The sequence below is a fragment of the Biomphalaria glabrata genome, chromosome 9 (genome assembly GCF_947242115.1).
Source record: "Biomphalaria glabrata chromosome 9, xgBioGlab47.1, whole genome shotgun sequence".
Taxonomy (NCBI): Eukaryota; Metazoa; Mollusca; class Gastropoda; family Planorbidae; genus Biomphalaria; species Biomphalaria glabrata.
Genome location: NC_074719.1, coordinates 17,898,693 through 17,921,721, shown reverse-complemented (window position 1 = coordinate 17,921,721; position 23,029 = coordinate 17,898,693). Strand labels below are relative to the sequence as shown.

The window sequence follows — 23,029 nt, the reverse complement described above, 5'->3', positions numbered from 1 at the left end:
AGTAATTTGATTCATGTAGTGCCTATGCCAATAAATAATTGTGCAAAAGTTTCAACTTGATCCGAGATTGGGGTGTGGGTGAAAAAACGTGAACAAACTTTTTACCAGACGGGGAGATTGGGTTGATATAAGCTTTGTACAAAGGGTCATCTATATATATATATAATTTTCTTCGTCGCCAAACCATGCGGGACAACACGCAAAAGTCATGGAAACATGGAAAGATAACCCTTTTATTTCTGCTATTCGGACTAGAGTTACCACACGTAACTTTCGCGGTGGCACAAAAAACAACTGGGGGGCGAGGGAAGAATAAGTCATCTTTCTCTTTATATTCTATATTTCACTATATTTATGTGTGTATCTTTTCCACACGTCAATATCTAGTGTCATTAAAATAGTTGCATGTTTTTTTTCTGCAGCTTTGTTTTGATTTTGCCCCTTGGTATTGCCCTTCGTTTCCTAACCATAGCAACCGCTTCACATATATTTCGTGGAGTCAACAGGTCTGTCAATGTAGTCGAAATTCCTGCATCAGGTAACTGTTTATTTCTATCAGTCGCATAGTTCTGGAAAAATGTCATCGACGAAACTGTCGCTCTCGAACTTCGCAAGATGACTCTAAGCTTTGTCTGCGAACATTGGGATCACTATGGCGACGTCCTGTCCGTTGTTCCTACTCACGAAAGCACAGTCATACACTTCGCTCGACAATACTGCTCGACGTAATCATCTTCTATTTTGAAGTATCGTCTGTATTATATAAGATAAGATAAGATACGCTGCCTACCTGAATACTTCCAAAGTTTATGGTGGCGAGCAGTCGTTTGCCCAAACCCACCCCATTTGGACAACTGCGTCTTTCAGGAAGTGTTCACCCGTCACTAAATATAGGCGTATGCTACGCCGCGGGTTCTACTAGTAATGAATATTCCTGTAAAAGTTAGCAGTGGAACATGTGCATCCTCTCCAAAGAGACACAACTCAGACTTATAGTAAATAAAATAATCTATTCCACTATATACATTGGCTTCACTAGGGTCGGTGTCACCCGGTGAGGCCCGCACCCCCCTAGTAACGCCACTGGCTATATAAGATATATACACTAGACGCAAAGTCATCCGAATACTTCAACAAAAATACATCGTCCAACATGGACTGTCTACGATAGGAAACTTTCCTACGCTCACAACTCTTGTCTAACTAGTCACCAACGTAATCACACATCTCATCTAGCTCTACACACATTCACGTGGACTTGTTGACCAAAATCTCGTGCAAGTCATGGTAGAGTAAAACTATCAATGTAGCCCTAGCATTGCAATAAACAAACGCGGTTTGTAACACAACACATCATTGATTATGAGTCCATCTACCAGACAGAAGTAACTAGGAGTATGTCTTAAAAAAAGACTTTGATTATTACAATCTATTCAGTCTAGCTGGCATGGGGCCGCCGACAATTTATATAGGAATGAAAGGTAAAAGCATGAAATAAGCGCTTAAAAAATACAATGGGTGAAAATATTTCTACTCGCACAGATTTATTGTTGTTGTTAGTCTAGATCTATTACAAATTTAATGACATGACTGACCCAAACTAATTAATACAATTACACTTCAAATACGCTTTTTTGTTTGTGTTTTTTTTTTTCAAGTATTTGTTTAAATGTTTTTCTTGTTTTATTTTAGCGCGTCCTGCAAGTTGTCTTTCCTTGGAACTTCGCTAGACTTTAGATGACAATTTGATAGACGTACTTTTATTTGAAGCAAAGTCTACAAGATGGATAGAATGAAGATTTCTGAGAGTTTTATATCAATTAAAAACATTACAAGTTAGTTAGTCATTATTTTATTTGAAAACAAAAAAGTGTGATTTGTTTCCGCAGGGTTGGCGGGCCGCATGGAGACATGCTGCAACTATGTACATCGAAACAGTTTATGTTTCTTCAGAGCCTTGACCTTGTCGGACCTCCATGTCTATGACGTGGCACAGATTGTATCATTGCGCTGGGTCAAAGAATAAAATGCACCTTAATACCAGTCAGAATCATGGGTAAAATACCGTAAAAATCATTCATTCAAATCCCATACAGAAGTTTGACTTTCTAAAGTTTTGTTGTTTTTTTAGAACGTCGGCCATCTCGAAGCTCATTCGAAGTTACGTTTTCAAGTAATGCATTCCTATTTAGCCACATCGGTCCAAACGTGTTATTTCTATAGTGAGACATACGTAGAGCTACATTGATATTTTGATCGTAAAAAGAAATTCAAATGATACGCTGTCCTCTTCTTGGTGTTTGACGACTGGGGCAGATGCATGCATTTCTGTACATGTTGTATATGTCTTGAAATGGTCTTAAGACACACGGTTACGCAGAAGAGAGTGTGACCGGGGAGTGAGGAAAGAGAGACAAAGAGTATTCACTGCTTTCATATTGCAGGTTCAATGATCGACTGAATAAGAAAAGTTTAAATAGAAATGAACCTTCTCGTCTAGTGCTAAAGCCACAATGTGCACTAGCGTATCTTCTATGAAATAAAGAGCTATTTTTATTTGAATATTATATACAGCGAAATTCTGCATTAATTTACAACTTTGAAAAGCTGTCGGTAATAATAATTTCTTTTTCTTCAATGGAAGTTCCGTCTGAATAGGATATTGAACGCAGTGATATCACAGGAGGACGGTGCAGATTTAAAAAAAAAAGATCGTTATGTGACATTCTGTTTCTTCCTTCTTTGTCCCGCCCCTGTCCCTGTTTTTGTACAACGTCTGCAACTGATGTTACCAAAAACTCGTTCGATATTCACGCACAAGCATTTTGGCGGACAATATTTTTTAAATTTAAAAACACATAAAATGTGTATTAGATTTACTGATGTCGAAATACTCTTATAATGAAAATACTGTCAGGTAATATTAGCTCATATCCAAAATAATAATGATAATAATAATAATTTTAATGAATATAGCGCTGTAAACATGTAAGATCAAAGATCTGTAGAAGAACGTAACTGGCACCAGAATTAAGATGGCAAGCTAATCTAATTAAGTTCCAAACTTTGGTAATGAAGTGAACACTAGCATATTTTAGACTGGACATGGAGATCTCTAACATTATTAAAAAATGTCTTGAAAAAACTTCAAACAAGCTGAAACAAGGAATTGTTTTGTGATTTAGTTCTAAGAAGTCAAGTTTTTGGTTCAACCCTTACCTCTGGAACATAGAATTGTTTAAATCTAGTATTGGAACATTTAAAAAAAAAAATAGCACGCTTGTCTCATAATTATTATTTTTCAATTTTTAAATACATAATCTAGAATGATCAAGGTGATCAATCTAATTAAACTTACATAAAGTGATTAAAATCAACAGACTTGAATTATTTCGAAACATTATCTCAATTGAAAGTAACAGGAAATGGTTTTATTTCATAGATTTGCGGCCCCCACAATAGAGACAATAAATATTCAAATTTCGTAAGTACTTTTGGATAAGATGTAAGCACTATTATTAAGTAGATTTTTAAAGCTTTCAAATAATGAAGGGGCTTCCACAAACACACTCACAGGGAAGGCACGTGCAGGCACAAAGACATGTTAGCGAAATTGATTGCTCTTAATCTCTAGTTTATTGGTGTTGTTTTTTTTTATATCAAATTATTTTGTTCATCTCATTCATGTTTTATTTCCCTTGATCTCCTTTTGTTTGCATTTTGTTTGCTTTATTGTTCGCGGGTTTGTATACTATGATGTTTGTTGCCACTTTGCCAGTTTGATTTATTCCTAATGTTGTTTTTAAATAAGTGGAAGAACTCCACATTTACAATTGTATATATCAATAATGTATCATTAATTTCCCTTTTTCGATATCAAACAAACTAATTTATTACCAATAATAAATTCATTAATTGGTTAATTTTTTAATTGAGTCATGTTTTTTTTTAGGTACAATAAGTTATTGTGGAAAGTTCCCACTTGACCCGAGAATGGATGTGGCAGAAATAACGTAAACAATTATCTAAGGGGACGAAATCCCACATATTGAGCCATATCACTTAATACTAAAGGATTAATTTACCTTGTTGGTATCAGACAAAATAATTAATTACCCGTAATTACTAGACTAATTGATTTTTTTTATTGATTACTGCTACGTTTGGTACAATTAAGCCGAAAAAACTGGACAGTATGAACTTCCTCTCCCGTCAAGAGCAATCTGCAATCTTTCAACTAAGGACAATTACCATCTGAACAAAATAAATCCCACACACCTACGACTTTGTAGACACCGCCCCCACATTTATGAAACTCTAAACCATATCCTCTTTGAGTGCCCCCTTTCTAATCCACCTTAGGCAGACCCTACTTCCACTACAGCCCAACATAACCAACACCCTGCACGGCAGTGCTGAACAACTGAAGAGAACATACTATTTTTCTTTGGCACAGTCTGCAAAGGAGCTTAAAGCTCAGCAGCAAAAATCTGGCTAGAAGAAGAAGAAATAATTGAGCAAAGTTTCAAACATGATCCAAGAATCGGTGTGGGAGAAATAACGTGTTCAACTTTTTTACAGACAGAGTAGATATAAGCTTTGTAAAAAGAAGAAGATTTCAGACAAAAAACTATGCGGGAGAGCGGAAAAATGGTAAGGATGCAATTTAGACCGAGTGAGTTGATATAAGCTTTGTAATGATTACCTGCCAAAAGTACAAATACATGTGAGTACTGCAAGGAATTCATATTGTTGTGTGTTTGCTTATAGCTCCAGACACCTGGTTCAATTTACCCTTGTAGCGGCACTACTTAATACAGATACTTCGTATAACTCCTTTTCCCAACAAAATAAATGTAGCTGACATTGAGGCCTACAACTTTTAATTTCGTATAGAAGTGTAGGGCAAGTAACATAGGAAAGTGTTGTTGTTTTTTAAACAAAGCTTATATGAACTCACTTTGTTTGTTTGTCTGTCTGACTGTCTGTCTGTGTCTGAACATGTTTTTTCTCCCATTTCCCATTCTCGTATCAAGTTAAAACTTTGCACAATGATTCATTGAGCCTGACAAGACATGAATAAAGAAAAAACAATTAGTTAATTAATTATTTGTGATTACGTATTTTGTTTGATATCGAAATAAAGGTAATAAATGCTACTTAATGAGAGATGTGGATGTAATTATGGATTTAATCTCCTTAATACGTTTGACACGTTTTTTTCTCCCCATTTCCAGTCTCAGATCAAATTGAGATTTTGCATAATTATTTATAGTCGATGCTAATACACGAATCAATCCAAAAATTAACCAATTTGTTAACCATTTAACCATATAGCAATTAGTTAACCTTATAGCAGAAAGGGAGTCAAACCCTGTAATTTTCAGATAAATAGCAGTAATTAGCAAACCTTTCGCTTAGATAAGCTTTGTTGTTGTTTTTTTAAGTATTCTTTTTTTCTATTGCTTGTTAAAGAATTTCCTTCTTTACGAAGCTGATGACTTTTTTTGTAAGAGCGATTATTTAGCTCTTAATATGACAACATTAAAAGACAGATTCTAGTTTAGAGGACCTTAGAGCAGCGGACACCAGAAGGGAAGAGGCTTCAGAAATTGCCAGGGACAGATCTTTGTGGAGACAGCTTGCCGAACGGCGCGGGAGGATCTAAGTCTATGTCTAAGTCTAGTTTCGTGATAGGCGCTGGAGGACCTAAGTCTATGTCTAAGTCTAGTTTGATGATTTTTCAAAAGGTTTAGATAATAGTGAACAAATAGATGCGATCTTACTAGATTTTTCTAAGGCTTTTGACAAAGTTCACCACCATAGTTTGCTTAAAAAATTAAAATATTTCGGCATTAATGGTCCACTGCATCAGTGGATTAAAGATTTTCTGATAGGGAGAGAACAAACTGTAATAATAAATGGCTCTAAATCAACACCGATAACAGTAAACTCAGGTGTACCTCAAGGAACAGTCTTGGGTCCACTACTATTTTTAATTTACATAAATGATTTACCAAATTGCATTACTTCAGGAACAAAAGTTAGATTATTTGCAGATGATTGCATAATATATAGAACAATAAAAACAACACAAGACACAGATATTTTACAAAGAGAATTAGATGAATTACAGAAATGGGAATCAAATTGGAGCATATCTTTCCACCCAGAAAAATGTCAGTTATTAAAAGTAACCAAAAAAATAAAACACATTAATTCCACTTATCTTATTCATGGTAAACAGATGTTGTTATTCTCAACATTCAGCATGTTAATAACGCTTTGCAAATGTATTCATAAGATATATAATATAATAATACAAGAGACAAAAATTGACACTATTTACACAGTTCTATGACTATGAACAGGACCGGTCTTAGGCCACTGCAACCTATGCGTCCGCAGTGGGCCCGCAGTTTCATAGGCCCGCGCGAATTCTGTGTAAATTATTAAATTAAACCATTTTAACTTATTATAAAAGGGTTCCTGGAATTCTCCTGGAATTGTAAAATGTACGAAAAAGTCATGAAAATCTCCTGAAATTATTAAACTCTCCTGAAAACTGATGCAAATCTTTTTAAAAACAGACAAATTGTCATTTCGGGGTGTCATTCAATATGGACAACGCAAATCTTACTCGCAATCTTAAAAAAAACGGCATTGTCAGCTTTCATTTAATAAAAATGTAATAATAAGGCGAATTTTAAGCAAAACAAGAAGTTCAGATTCTTAATTTACTTTAATAGTAACTGGCATACAAATATAGATCTAAATCTATCTCGACCTCTTTTAAAAAAAGCGATATTTTGCTTGTCGATAGTAAATCTAAAATGCAGATCTGAATGTTTATAAGCTTTTTGTTGTAAAACTACTAACTACAGTAGATGGCTCGTAAAGTTAATTTTGTACTTAGTAAAGTATTAATAAATGCTAAGAAGAATGTATTTTCTAATACAAAATCTTAATTTTTACTTATTATCCTAATCACAACCCAGAATGGGCCCCGGGAATACAAAATCTTAATTTTCACTTATTATTTTTATTACAACCCAGAATGGACCCCGCGCAATCCGTTTCGCATAGGTCCCCTCAACCTATAGGACCGCCCTGACTATGAAATTCAATAAAAACTTTGTCATAATTATATAGCTCTTCTATGTTGATAAATTTTAAAATACTTAATATTTGGTATTGAGTAATAAACCTGTAGTCTGTTAAGACTATGCTGATAAGCTCGGGAAATGTGTTTGCTTTGAGTGTGTGCCAGTTTCCATTATCATATCTCTGGCAGTGCTACGTCTGATGATCAATGTCATCACTGGCAGTGCCACGTCTGGTTGTAAATAACATCAGTATCAGTGTCACCGTAGTGTCACGTCTGGTGACTGATCACATCACTGGCAGTGTTGGTTAATGACATCATCTTTTGTAGACGATACAACTGCACTCGTTGTTTTTTTTAAAGAACTTATCCGCAGGGCTCGTAAAGGCCTTCCTTCAAGGGACAGTACCAGGAAGGAGAAGAAGAGGAAGACAGGGAAAGCGATGAGAAGAATGGACAGGCCTGTTAGTGAATGAAATTCTAATCAAGGCAAAAGACAGAGAGGAGTGGAGAAAGACGGTTGACAGATCTTGTGTGGTGCCAAAAAGGATCAAGAGACTAAGAGATAGGAGAAGATGAAGGAAGGAACCAGGGGTACTGGTTGTATTGTATGTCTTACAATAGATCTCAAATCTAGAGACACAATGTGTTAAATCTACCGATGCATTTCCTCACTGAGGATAGTTTACAAAGAACATTGAAAGATTTGTTGGGATTACATTGGATCATCACCAGAGAGCGAGTCAAGTCATTCAAGTGAAGCAGCATTTCATTGGATCATCACCAGAGAGCGAGTCAAGTCATTCAAGTGAAGCAGCATTTCACTGGATCATTGAATCAGAGAGCGAGTCAAGTCATTCAAGTGAAGCAGCATTTCGTTGGATCATCACCAGAGAGCGAGTCAAGTCATTCAAGTGAAGCAGCATTTCATTGGATCATTGAATCAGAGAGCGAGTCAAGTCATTCAAGTGAAGCATTAGAAAGAACGAAACTAGAATTCAAAAGAATTAAATCACAACAAAAGTTGAAAAGAAAACATTAAAAAATGTTGAGCTGGGAGTTCGGGCGAGACCAAGCGTCATAGAAGGCCTAAACACTGACCTGCAACGTCACAACCTGTAGCGTGGATTGAGCTAGTGTCTCCTGTGCACACAGGTTGCGACGTCGCATGTAAGTGTTGGTTTTAGGGACCAATAAAGGGGCTCTATCATGCTTGTAACATTTTTTAAAGAATATTTTTAGCACTTTACTCTGTTCATTATAAGGACAGTAAAATGTTCTAGATTGTTGTTTTTGTTAGTTTGTTTTTTAGAAAATAAAAAAAAAAAACAGTCATGATAAAAAGAAACACAAACAACTCACCAAATACAAACTTAGTTCACATTGTATTACAAATAGAAATGGTTTGCAAAACTTTTTATGTTTGTGATTCATTGCAGTGCATAGTACAAATAAAAAATAGACCGATGGCATTAATCTTTTCTTCAGACTGTTTGTATTTTGCCCTGTCTAATACGTAGTTATCACTATCGATGAGTATAGCACACCTACAAAAAATCAATGCGTTGATAACTTGAGCAGCAAAATTTATAAGACAACTGTCAAGGATTATGTATCTTAGTGACCGACTGATAGCCGGGTGTCCCATGGAGTGGAAATTCACACTAAGGATATCATGAGTTCCAGGGCACCCATACGTACACACAACTTGATATGTCTCTTATAGTGTACACCCATACGTACACACAACTTAATATGTCTCTTATAGTGTACACCCTCACGACCGATGTTAATGTTATTTTATTTAATTTAGTACCTCGGAATACTTGAATCCTGATACTAATATAATATAACATAATAATAATAATATAATAATAATCTTTGTTGTCCTTATGGAAATTTGTCCTACAATTTGTGCATTACACCAAGCCAGACTAACTCATAATTTACATGTGACAAAGTTTATATCAGATTGTTTCTATTTAACGATTTGATTGACAGGGGAACAAAAGTTGTTTGTGTCTGTTTGTCTTTGCTATCGGTGGTAGTGGTAACTGAATCAGAAACCCAATTAGTAACGAGTTGAAGTGGTCCACCCCAGGCGGTAAAAAGGAATGTTTCAATATTTTCAGAAAGAACATCAGAATGAAATTCTATCAAAGACAAATGACAAGAGAAGAATAGAGAAAGAAGGTTGACAGATCTTGTTTGGTGCCCCAGTGGTCCAGCAGACCAAGGGATAGGTGAAAGTTAATGTGAAGTTAGATGTGAACATGGCCTAACTGATGTCTTTTAATGAATATCTAATTGATCTAATTGTTTTGTAAAGGGTCAATCTCTTATTCAAATCCTCAAGAAAAAAACATTTTATAAAAAAAAATATTAGTTAAGTGTTATATAATGGTATATGGACGCTTCAGTTCACGCGATAATATAAAAAAACTACTTATTAATTGTTGTTTTAAATTAGGTCCAACTTATATGCATACTAAATAGATTTTTTCTCTTTAAAAAAAGTAAACATTTTTATGTAAATGTAGTAATCAGTATGACAGAACTTACTTAATTTAGAAATACAAATGTAAAAAAAAACAAGGTTACAAAAGACAGTTTGTGTGGAAACACAAACTCAAAATCGGCCCCCGAAGAGGTCCACCCAGGCAGGCTTCAATATTTTCAGAAAGAACATCCAAATGAAATTATATCAAAGACAAATGAGAGATAAGAATGGAGAAAGAAGGTTAACAGATCTTGTGTAGTGCCCCAACGGTCTATAGGGCACCAGGATTCGAACCCGGGATCCCCGGCTCGGAAGCCAAGCGCTTTACAGCTCAGCCACCGCGCTCCTCTAGCCTAACTGATGTCTTATAATTGATCTAATTGTTTTGAAAAGGCTCAATCTCTTATTCGAATACTAAAAAAAAAAAAAATCCGCAATAATAAACATGTTCAGAAAAAATGAAATTTATAAGATTACTATTCATTTTAAATTAGGTTTTACTTATAATGCATACTAATTAGCTTTTTCTCTTTAAAAAACTGCTTGCATAACTGATTTTAAAAATTAGATTTTTCGCTTTCAGAAAAAAAAAAGTAGCCGTTGCATCAGAACTTTGAATGGTCTAAAATATTGTGATGTCGGATTTTCAATATCTTTTCTGGTTTACGAGATCTAAACGGGACGGACGGACAGACGGACAGACGGACAGACATTTCGCACAAAACTAATAGCGTCTTTTCCCCTTTCGGGGGCCGCTAAAAATTGACAAAATAATCTTAAACATTTGCATAAATGTGTTACAAATATGGTAAAGTGTCATCTCCTCTACTAAAGAGTTTTCCGTGTTTGTTACTATTAATAGTGAATAGTTATAAAAGTGTTGTTTTGTTATGAAAAAAACAACTGCTTGCATAAGTGAGTTAAAAATTAGATTTTTCGCTTTCAGAAAAGAAAAAAGTAGCCATTGTATCAGAACTTAGAATGGTCTAGAATATTATGATGTCGGATTTTCACTATCTTTTCTAGTTTACGAGATCTAATCGGTACGGACGGACGGACAGACATTCCTCACAAAACTAATAGCGTCTTTTCCCCTTTCGGGGGCCGCTAAAAACAATTTGATCTTTGTAACGTTTCAGTCACACAACAAGACAATAAAGGTGTGAGAGCCATTGCAATCTAATCTAGATCTACTACATATAAGACTATAAGAGATGTTCACATGTCGGCCATAGTTTGTCATAATTAATCCCTTTTAGCTCATAGTTCTTCAAAAGCGCGTGCACAATCTCGAAAATTTTGGAAATTCTGTTCTATATAGAGTTTCAAAACTGAAGATTACACATTTTCTTATAAGTGAAAAGCAAATTTACTGACACTTAAGCGTCTATTGTGCTTTTCGCTATCAGTAGGCCTATAGATAAAAAAAATTTGCAAATATAAATAGTTCGATATTCTAGACCTGGAAGGAACCTTGATAGTTTCGCTTACTTTATGCCCATACCTAATTTAAAGGATTATTAAAAATATGAATTTGTGAGATTTCTTTTGTTTTGGAAGGAACACTAGTTTATCCTAGTAATATGCACTTTTGTTTTTACATTTTGATTTTTATTATCCTCTTTAAAGCAATAAAATATAGTAGATAGGAAAAGAAGAAGTGATGTGAAGAAATATGGTGACGATGTAATGGAACTTACGAAAAGAGTAAGAAAACGAAAAAGGAAAGAGATTTTGAAATTTAAAAAAAAATCAATGTCAAGGAGGACATATTAAAAGATTATTGTTACCAACAAAATAATCTAAAACTACTTTATGTGACAAGAAGCGAGAAAGAGCTTGGAAATTTGATTCTACACTGCTGAAAAGTGCGAAATAATTATGAGATGGTTTATTAGAATATCGCTACTTCGTTTATTTCCGTATTCTTTACATCGGATACGTTGAATGCGATTTGTAGATATACCCACATAGGTCAGAATATCTCCAACAGTTTTAATTTAAACTTCAGACTTAAACAAAATGTTTAGGATTTTATTATGTTATTATGTAGTGTGAATTTCTCAAGTGTTCTCTAAAGCCGCAATGCTTGAGAATTGCTTAATTTAAACTTGGTGAGCAGCGAGTTATCTACCTTTGGGTCGCCTGGAAATGAAAAAGTACACACAATTACCGCCATCGCTTTCAACACTGCAAGATGTATCTCCCTTTTTCTATGTAAAACTAAAAACAAAACCCGAACACTAACTAATAAACTAATTGGTTAATTTTGTTGTTAATAATGGAAAGTGGGAGAAATAACGTGAACAACATTTGTACCATACAACAGTGGCGTCACTAGGGGGGTGCGGTCCGCACCGGGTGACACCTGTTGGAGGGTGACACCCAAATAAAAAAAATGCACTTTATGAATGACTGACAATTTAAAAAAATAAATGACAGTGGCTAAATATTGGAACATGTTATTCATAATTAATAAATAGATCTATATGCTTTTGTTTTCATTTGGACTAAACATATTTCAATTTTTTGAAAGAAATTAATTCAAAATGCTATATCATATTTAATATATCAAGGAAAACGTGAAACCAAATTTTAGTTGTTTACCAGTTGCAACATGAAAACTGCTGTGATTTTTGAAAATGTTTTAATCGAATCTAATTTGTAGTGAGTACCGTAATATCAGGACGTCAACCAATAGTCCCTGTTTAACAAACGACGACATTCTCCCGGCATAAATATTATTGAAGTCTCACATGCAATTAATGTAAATTTAGTAGAATCAGAAAGTAAAAAAGTGGTCATTGAGATTTCTGAAGATAATGGTGTAATTTCATTTTTCTGTAAATGAAGATCTAGCCAAGATAAAGGAAATGTTACAAAGTGACAGTCGAATCATATACGTGAATATTTTAGGGGATTTTTCTTCTTAGCTAGTGCCAAGAATGATTCAGATGCTTCCATTTTTTTCTTAATGGGGACGATTTAGTCACTTAATAGCAAAAACTGTATTCTTTTGTTGTCAACTAGTTTCGACTAATTGTATTGAAATAAAGTCTGATGTTGGAATATTAAAAGACACATGAAGAATTCATCTGGATTTGAAAAAAAGTTGTTGAGATCAACTTAATATCTTCAAATGTCTAGACAAAGTTGAGCTTGAATTTATATGTGAAGCTCAAAGATATGAAAATGTACCTTTAATGTCTGGAACCATGGAGGTGTATAGGAAATTAATTAACAACCCTATAGAATGGCTATTTAATAGATGTCTATAACGTTCAATCAATCTATGTGGTCAACATTCGTTTTCCGAAAATAGCCTTTTGCCGAGCATTTTTTGGATACCATTGAAACAATTTTTTAGTTCTGAAATTAGTTGCCGATAGAGGCTCAGCTTAAGGTTGGGGTTTTTTACCTATCTTTACTTTTTCTTTTGGGGGGGGGGGGAGATATACTAGAAGGCCAAATATACACAAGAGTATGCCTATCTTTAGAATATTGTCAAGTGGTGATTAATTAAACCTTTTCTTTTTTATTAAAGGCTCTTCTAAAAGAAAAAAAAAAAAAGCACAGCGATTCAGAAGAAAAAAAAAAGAAGAAAATGTCAGGCTAGCAATCACAAGATGACGTTTTCACTATTTAAGAAGAGAAATAGAGGTTCTTTCTTATGAGCATTGACCGTTTTTTAACTCTGAGCTTCAACTCCTACTGGAAGCAATCATTAATTAATGTAGCAGATAAATTTGGAGCAATCCAACCGAAAAATGTTTTAGTTCAACACCCAACGAAGTATTGTAGATGTCAGTTTCAAAATGTTGGCGTATATGTTGATTATTCAGAGGGCGACATTCAAATAGAAATGCCACGTCTGAGAAAAGATCTAAAGGCAACAAAAGTTCTTCTTGAAGAAAATAAAAGTTGACAGTGCATGATGTCACTAAGACCTTCAAAAATATCTCTAATAAATCATTTAACAAAGTCTTCAACGTCCCTTACCATCTACATAGGGCCTATCTGTGGCGTCATGGGAACAAGGATTAAAATTAAGAACTTTTGAGACAAAGGAACAAACGACACTTTCACAAATGGGAATTTTATTAAAAATGAGATCGCTAAAGACATTATCATTTTTAAACTTAATGATAATGTTTCAAGTTTGAGATCCAGAAAAAAAAAAAGTGTAATTTATTTATGGTTGCGTTGTTGTAAAATTGAACTATAGATCAATTGCAATGTCTTCAATTCCAAAGATTAAGGATGCATTCTGAGTTTCACATGACTACACAAATCCTGTAAACTATAGATAAATTGTAATCGACAACTGAATTTTAAAATTTAATAGACACTCATTATATTATTGTTGAAGAATCAAATAACGTGGGTATTATAAACTATATGTATTACAGCGCAACAAACAAACGAAAAAAAGTTGTTTTTTTTTTAAAGAGAGGGGTGACACCCTGAGCTGACCGCACCAGGTGACACCCTGAGCTGACCGCACCGGGTGACACCCTGAGCTGACCCTAGTGACGCCACTGCCAGACAGAGGGAGTTGATTATAAGCTTTTTTAAAAAAAATGGATGAGTCAGAGTCCATGAAACGCAAGCGAAGGTAATATTGCGGTATAAATAAACTAAAGTGCAAAGGAAATTCATTATTTTTCAAATAAGAACAACAAAAGAATCGTTCATGTTCACTAACTCACCACACACACACACACCTACACAGATCTAGATAGACTCATATAACTACGAGAGACTGAGCCTTCTTTTCGTTGAACTCTATGCTAGACATAAATAATTCACATTCAAAACAATCGACCAATCTTGAATATTTCATAATGCTACTTTCAAAACAAGCCTGACATCAGGAGGCATTTTACAATTGTGTTTGTGATTATCATACAATAGCGATTACTGAACTTTATAGAGTTGAGTTGATATTAATATCCATTGGTTTGGGTAGTGGTAAATACATTTTCTTAAAATATATTTCATACACAAAATTGCAAGTACTTGAAGTATTCTCACAAAAGTTTATGAGTCTGTTGAACCAGTGTTGTGTAGACCTCATTGTTGGCGGAGAACAATTGGAATGATATGAAACAGGAAGGGGATACAAACATTATTGTAAAGTCGGGGGGGAGGAGGGTACTCCACTTTGGTGTTTGAAGAGATTTTTTTATAGTCTTAAAACTCATTTCAAATGACAGGAACATTTCAGGATATGCACAAGTCGTAGAGGGTCAACAAGAAAAGAAAACAACATTTGTTCAACTCATAGAAACATTCCGTCTCGATATCACATTTTTTGCTAACTAAGATTTACTTTACACTCGGTATAACAGTCCACTTTTTAAATGTAGAACGTTTTTATGAACTCAGTCTGTCTGTCTGTCTGTCTGTCTGTCTGGTACAAATTCTGAACACGTTAGTTCTCTTACTCCCATTCTCGGATCAAGTAAAAACCTTGCACAATAATTTATTGTAACTTTAAAAAACAATTTGTTTGATACCAAAAAGGGAAATTAATCCGTCAGTATTCAGATATATGTCTAAATGTGTGGGATTTTGTCCCCTATAAATTTACCAGTTGGTGTATATCGCTGACAAAAGAACTACTAGCTCGTTGGCCAAATGGGGAAAGACTACTTTAACCGTTATAGTTCTCAAATTTAAAAAATATTTTTAAAATGTAAATTTGGCTAGAGACCTAGATCTAGATCCAAGATAGGTTTTGAAAGGACTGGAGGGTTGAAGATTTGTTACGTAACAAAAATGTTCAATTGTTTTTTAATCTAACATTCATTGGTTATTAAGGGAAAACTAATCGCTCTATAAGTTGTATAAAGGGGGTATAGTCTTTTTTTTTTAAAGAACTGTAATGTTTTATAGGTTTAAATAATGTAATAGATTTTTATGCACTTTTAAAGTAGTGTAGAATCAAATTACAAATCAAATTTGTAAACAAAGAGCACTTCACTTCACTTAATACTGTGCACTCCCAGGGGAGCATAGGGCCGCAACCACACCTCTCCACCGAACTCGGTTCTGATCAGCTTTCTTCATCTTCTCCCATGTCATTCCAGTACCCTCAGCTTCACTGATGACTGACCTCTTCCAGGTTTGCTTGGGTCTGCCCACTTTCCTCTTTCATTGTGGGTTCCAGTCAAGTACCTGCCTTGCAACATTGGTTAGAAGTCCATATTACTGTGAATACTTTTTAGTATAAAAACTCTCCAATTTGTATTTACCTACCCTTCTTCTCTAGTGCCAGAGAAGGGAATGGGTTGCCTGAATCAGCCAGGAAAACCAACGACTTAGCAAAGTTTAAGTCATTGACGGACGTAATCATCTTCTTTTTTTTTTTTTGAAGTAACTTCTGGAATATATATAAGACCCATCGGTTCAAGGCACCACAAGTGATCAACAAGTCTTAAGCTGCCTTTTTTTTTAACCACATGTGCTTATTATAAATTCTATAGTCTATATTGTAATGCCATTAAACATACAGTTAACTTAACGAGTGGCCACAGACATGACCTGATTTAGACTTGATAAGACCCTAAGCTATTTGAGATATGGGCAGAAAGAAATTTAGTCCTATATTTTTACAAAACACTCTGTCTGTCTGTCTGTATGAAAAAAAGTTTGTACAAGTTATTTCTCTCACACCCAATCTCGGACCAACCTGCCTTTTGCAGTTATTTCTTTTACCCCACAACACAAGAATCCATTAAAATAAAAAACCAATTAGTTAGCTATTGGTAATCAATAATGTTGTTTGGTATCTTGGACAAGGGAAAGAAATCGAACTTGACAGATGTGGTGGTATAAGTTAAAATAATCCCATTGCGGAATCTTAAGCGCTGAGTGAACATTTTGTATGCATTTAAAAACGATCCTATAAACATTCACCAGGATTGCCTCCTTCTTCCCTCCACCCTTCACTAGTCCAGACAAGTGATAGGATCTAAAACAAAAACAAACCCCAAAGGTGGTGGTTCTAAACTAGACCTAGAGATTATGTTGCCTATGGGTAAATCCACCACTGCCTCAGAAAGTTTTCTAGAATTGTGCTTTACCATGTCTCATACACTATCAGTCATATATCTCCCCCTGCATATATCAGACGACTGAAGTGGGAACAAAGGGCTTGGTTTTTCTCCTCAAAAGCTTGGTAAATTACTTTCTTTACAATCACCTCGTGTCAGAATGGGACAACGAGGAGAAACGTATAATTCAATGATATTTACCATGGAGACGTATTCTTGTGTTATTGAGACTGAAACACAAGAAGACTCGAGTTATACTATATTGTACTGAGATTTTTTCGTTAAAGTAATAGTAGAAAAGATTTTTTTATTTATTTTTTTTTTCAGAATAAATCAACATCTTAGATTTGCATATGCAATCTTGTTAGAAAATCACTATCAGAAAAATAAATAGTTGAAAAAGTTGGTTGAAGGAAAGAGGGCCGGTCCTACAGATTGCGGGGCCCTATGCGAAACGGATTGCGCGGGGCCCATTCTTGGTAGGGATGAGGATAATAAGTGAAATTAAGATTTTGTATTAGAATATAAATTTGTCTTTGCAATTTATTTATACTTGACTAAGTGCAAAGACACGGCACTTTAACTTGACGAGCCATCTACACCAGACGGTAGTTTTCCAACAAAAGTCCGATAAACATTCAGATCTGCCTTTTAGATTTACTATCGACTATCGAAATATCGCTTTTTGATTTTTTTTTAAAGAGATCGAGATAGATTTAAATCTATATTTATTAGCCATTGACTATAACAGTCAATTAACTATTGGAACTTCCTGTTTTGGTTAAAACTCGCCCTATTATTACATTCTTATTAAGTGAAAGCTGACAATGCCGTTTTTTTTATCACGGTTTTGATTGGTGTTTTCCATATTGAATGACACCCCTAAATGACAATTTTGTTTATTTGTTTATTTTCATAAGTTTTCTGGATATTTTAATAATTTGAGGACATTTTCATGACTGTTTCGTATACTTTGCAATTTCAGGAGATTTGCAGGAGCTCCTGGAAAATCAGGATGCCGCGGGAACCCTTTTATAAGTTAAAATGGTTTAATTTAATAATTTACAATTAGAGTTAGCGTGGGGCCTATGAAAGTGCGGGGCCCACTGCGGCCGCATAGGTTGCTGTGCCCTAAGTCCGGCCATGGAATGAAATCCTGGCCAAATGAAACAAGCACTAAAGCACACATAGAAACACCGACAAAAACAAAGATTTCCAAACACAGTCTTCTTATCTTATAAAATACAGACGTTACTTCAAAAAAGAAGATTACGTCCTACGCGCATTGCATCTAGTCATGCATGTAAACCAATGACTTAAATTCTGCCAAGTCATTGGTTTTCCTGGCTGGCTCAGGCAACCCATTCCATGGTCTAATAGCACTAGAGAAGAATGAGCATTGGTCCCACAGATGCAGACAGTAAAAAAAAAGACACCTAGGTCTTAAGTCCATTCTTACATAAACAAAGACAGAAACATACAAAATGGCAGACAAAAAGAAACACACATAAACACCGGCACAATGAAACGTCAACTCTTTAACTTGGATTTAGTCTTTGGACGTGACAAAGTTGTCATCAAATTATAACATTCTACATATAGGAAGAGTGATTCTAGTAGTTCGAGTTGTGTGTTTGTGTGTGTGTGAGAGCGTGTATAGTGTGTGTGTGTGCAGTCGTGTATGTGTGTGCGCTTCGAGACGGGCGAGTTTTTCGAAATTGCTTTCCGATATTGCAATTCAAATTTGTGTGTGTGTGTGTGTGTTTTATTTTTTTAATCTTTTTGGTACAGCACGTGAACGAAGAGACTGTTAGTGTTTGGCATACAAACAATCAATCAATCATGCAGTAACAATCTGCTCGTCTGCTCCAAACGCCCGCGTGCAGGTTTGAAGCCGTACATTAAGCCAAGTCTTTATGGGTCCTAGACTCAGCTACTCAGCTCTTCTAAGTCCGACTCCCATGGAAAAAAACAACACAGAAAACATAATAGGCCTGAAAGTGCACCTTTGTTTTCTCTTTTCTTTTCCAAAGAAAGACACATACACACACACACACACACACATTAATCATGGTGTTAGCCACCGAAATATTGTCTCTTTGTGCAAAGAATAGTTTACCATTCAACTAATCAAAATAAATCTGTAAAAGAAAGAACAAGATCTGGTCACAAGGATTTTGTGACTACGTGCTTGCTGATCTGTTGCTGGAACAAATGCTGAAGTAAACAAAAATAACAAAACAAAAACAATCCTCCCAATTCCCCTAGTAGACTTAGCAGAGTAATGCCTAATGTAGCGTCAAGAGAATAAGAAGACAGGGACCAACCATAAACATAAACTTAAGGGGGCGGGGCTTTACCTGAAATAAAGAATGATTGATACAGAGAATGCCTGATATAGAGAATGCCTGATAAAGACAATGATATAGATAATGCCTATTATAAATAATGCCTAATATTGAAAATGCATGATAAAGAGAACATTTGTTATAGGGAATGGCGATACAAAAATGCCTCACATACAAATATCTATATCAGGTATTTTCTATATCCAGCATTCTCTGTATCAGAAATGTTCTATAAGGCACTCACGCACAAGCTAAATGATTTTATGAACAATATTAGAATCAATACAATACAATAGGATGATGTTAAGTTTTGGCGTAATAATTGTTACACAACAAACTTAAATCCAAAATCTAATGGTCAAAAAGAATAGTGTAACACAGACACACATGCAAAAAGTTAGATATGTCTCTTTTTAAAGGCAAAATAAAATAAACATATATAGTATATCTAAAACATTTTGCGCCGAAACAACCACGTCGCCAAAACGTCCTGCTTCGGGCAAAACCATAGGGCAGAGTCAAAGCTTAGGGGCGTACACCATTCGAGAGAAGTCAAGTCAAGTTCCCCTTTCAGACCTTGTGTTTCTGTGGCCTACGGTTAACGAGGGTGTCATGTGGCATAAAAAAGGATTGTAACCCGAAAAGTATTACCTTGTTGAAGTTACCTACCTTCATTTCGGTCACTTCGTGGCGAGGCGATAGTCAAATATAAAACAACTAGCCTTAAAAAACATAAGCCTCAAATCAGTTTTTTCTTCGAAAAACAAAAGTCTCGGGATTCTGTTTGTTTTGTGCCTTGTCAGTTTATCATCTGGCTTTATTTAATCGATTTATTCTTCATTCGGTCCTTAAGGTCATACGTACAAGGCCGCAAATAACGCGGTATTCCGAGTGGGAAAAAAAGGTGTGTGTGTGTGTGTGTTCTAGTTTTAAGAGTTCATTCCTCTGGTAATTGGACGCTGACCATGTTCAACTTCACAGACAGTAAACGTCACAAAACGTCACGGTTGTTAAGTTTATTCTTTAGACGAGTCAAAGCTAGATGTAAGGCAGGGGTTCTCAACCTGTGTGTCGCGACCCCACTTGGGGGTCGATTGACGATTTGCCAGGGGTCGACTAAGACCATTGAATCTATGGATTTTTGTCTTTTCTTCTGTTGCTGTGTGAGTGTGTGTGGGTGGGGGTCGCGGAAGAGTCGGGGTTTGTATAAGGGGTCGCCGAGCTTAAAAGGTTGAAAACCGCTGATTGAAGGAGAAAGAGAGGAGGACTTGACGAGCCTGGACTACACTGAATGTTGCCTGCATCTTAAGCAAGACATAAAACCACGTGGCGTGTGAACTGAATCAAACATTGACAGTTTCATAAAGAAACGTTTGGTAGTTACTAAGAAAAGAGTGTTGACTCCTTAAGTGTTCCTATGTATTGCTTGTGCTCTTTTAGTAATCACAGCAGGGCCGGCCTTGGATTATTGGAGGCCCTAGGCGAAATGAGTTAGTTGGCCCAAAGTGAAATTATTTATTTTTTTAAAGTGAAAAAATAAAACTGCCATTTATTAAAAATATGCCTGTTACAATATCTAAATCGACACATAACTGAAATTCAAATACCACAACACCTGTGGTATTCAAACAGGTAGACTAGTAAACATATACTTATAATGCTATATTGTTTGAGATCTGATCCAAAGTGCGTACTTTTTTCACTAATTTTAGTTTAGTCTTGTGCGAGACGCCCACCAATTGGAAGCCCTAATACCAAACAGACAGAGTGAGTTTATATAAGCTTTGTAAAAAAAAAAAGAAGAAGAAGAAAGAAAAGCTTATTGCACTTCATAAGTACCAAGTAAAGAAGTAAAGAATTATTTCGGTTCCATTACTTTCTAAGAAACTCAATATACTTATAGACATATGTGTACAGGATTGTATTCTAATCTAATCAATGCAATAACGGAAATATTCTGGAGATTAGATTATACATTTCAAGATGAAGTTTTTATTATTACGATACACAAATTATGCGCAAATAAAATATAGAGAATGCATTTGACAACAAAGAAACATTGTTAGGTATTACTTTTCAAAAGTCAAATTCAAAAGTCTACTTCCTGAATTTCATCTGCTTCCAAGTAAGCAGACGTTAATACTTTAAACACATCTGCTACCAAGTAAGCAGACGTTAATACTTTAAATCTCTTTTATATGCATTGGGTTCGAATTAAAACAGGGGTTCTCAATATCCAGTTAGCTTTGGCATGTTATGTCAAGTGATGTGTTTACTGTATACATCCTAGTCTATCTCTTATAACACCCTTTGCTTTATGAGTACCTTAAAATCTCGCATTCAGACTGGACTTATAGCTTTGCACTATTTTTTTTTATTGGTTGTGATGAAGTAAACAAAATTAGTAATATTCTAAAATATTCTATTGAAAAATAAAAAAAAATATTTTTCTAAAAACTCTCGGCCATATCTAAGACTACAAGGTTTATCTTCCCTTTTTCTACATAAAACAAAATAATTAAAAATAATTTATTATTTGACTGGTTAATTTATTTATGATTTGTGTTTTTTGTCTTCGACTTTGATAATTGTGTAAAAGGTCAGCTTGATCCGAGAATATGGAGTGGGAGAGAAAAACGTGTAAAAGAATCCACCCAGACAGACAAACAGACAGACAAACAGACATAGTGACTTGATATATGCTTTGTAAAAAGGATACGATTTAAACGCTGAATGTAAAAGTTTTTCATTGTTTTGTTATTGCTACTATACTCTTGAGTTAATTTTGTTCTGAACAAATCAATGTACTAAATATCGAAGACTTGTGTGGTTGATAGTATCTTTTCTTAACTAAATCCTAATTAACTGTGAGTCCGCTAAATTTAATTTATAACGAAATTACTGTATGTGTGTTACCAGACACACAGGTATATATTTATATAATTACTATTCATTATTATTTTTATAAATAATATATTTATGCTGTCTTTAATACTTTTAAGACCAGCTTAGGCGCCAACTTGTCTTAGCAGACCTAGAAGAGAGCACCTGGCTGCTTGTGGCCTCAGAACGAGACAGCTGGAGGTCACTCACAAAGGCCGCGGGATACACATTTGAGACCAAAAGAAAATCCACTGCCGAGGACAGACGCAGACGGCGAAAAGAAAATTTTAATCGACCACCGGGGGACAATGGTCATGCTTGCCCTGGATGTGGCAAAATATGTAGTTCACAGCTTGGTCTGGGTAGCCACGGAAAATACTGCATTCCTCATTAATCTTTGGACTTTTAATTACAAGGTATTAGGGTTGAAAAAAAATCGCCCACCCCACTAAAAAATTCAGGATCAGCAAGTGATGTTTATAGACATGTTGCAGAGGTACAACCTTATATACACAGCTATTAGTACATGTACTGTATTACATTCCATTACATACCAGAAGACGCCATTATTGCTGTTTAAAATGTGGGCTAATTGTCGTTTTCGTTATTGTTTACTCTTATGTGTTATGACCTCTTACAATAAATACAAACATTTTTTTTTACTTTTTTTTTTGGTTGTTTTTTTTTACTCTGTCAATCATTAGTCTAATTACGTTGCCACAGAATCCGAACATGAGTAGATCTACGTCTTTGCATAAAGGCAGGGGAAAAATGATATTCTCCACTTCACAACTCTACTTTTCCAAATGAAAGAAAAAAACAGCAGCGATATTTATTCAAGTAAATATTTACAAGTAACAAGAGTAACAACTATAAGCACTCACATTTTATTCAGCTCACTAAATGTATACTCACTCCAGTTCAAAACATTTAAAACTAATATTCAAACATCAATGAAACAAATGAGCCTCCATTTCTTAATTTATAATTAAGAAAAACAAAGAACGACGAAATAGCCAAAATGATACAAGTATAAAAACATTTCCTGTCTCACTTGCAAGGACAAACTTATATACAAATATATTCTTTAAGTGCCATTCATGTAAGGATCAAACTGCAAGGAAACATTTCAAGA

General features: G+C 35.0%; 1 protein-coding gene across 2 annotated transcripts in view; it reads right to left on the bottom strand.

Moving 5' to 3' along the window:
• The window catches only part of LOC106060356 (uncharacterized), a 117,274-nt gene that overhangs the window by 79,476 nt on the left and 14,769 nt on the right, over positions 1-23,029 (bottom strand). The window lies entirely within an intron of this gene.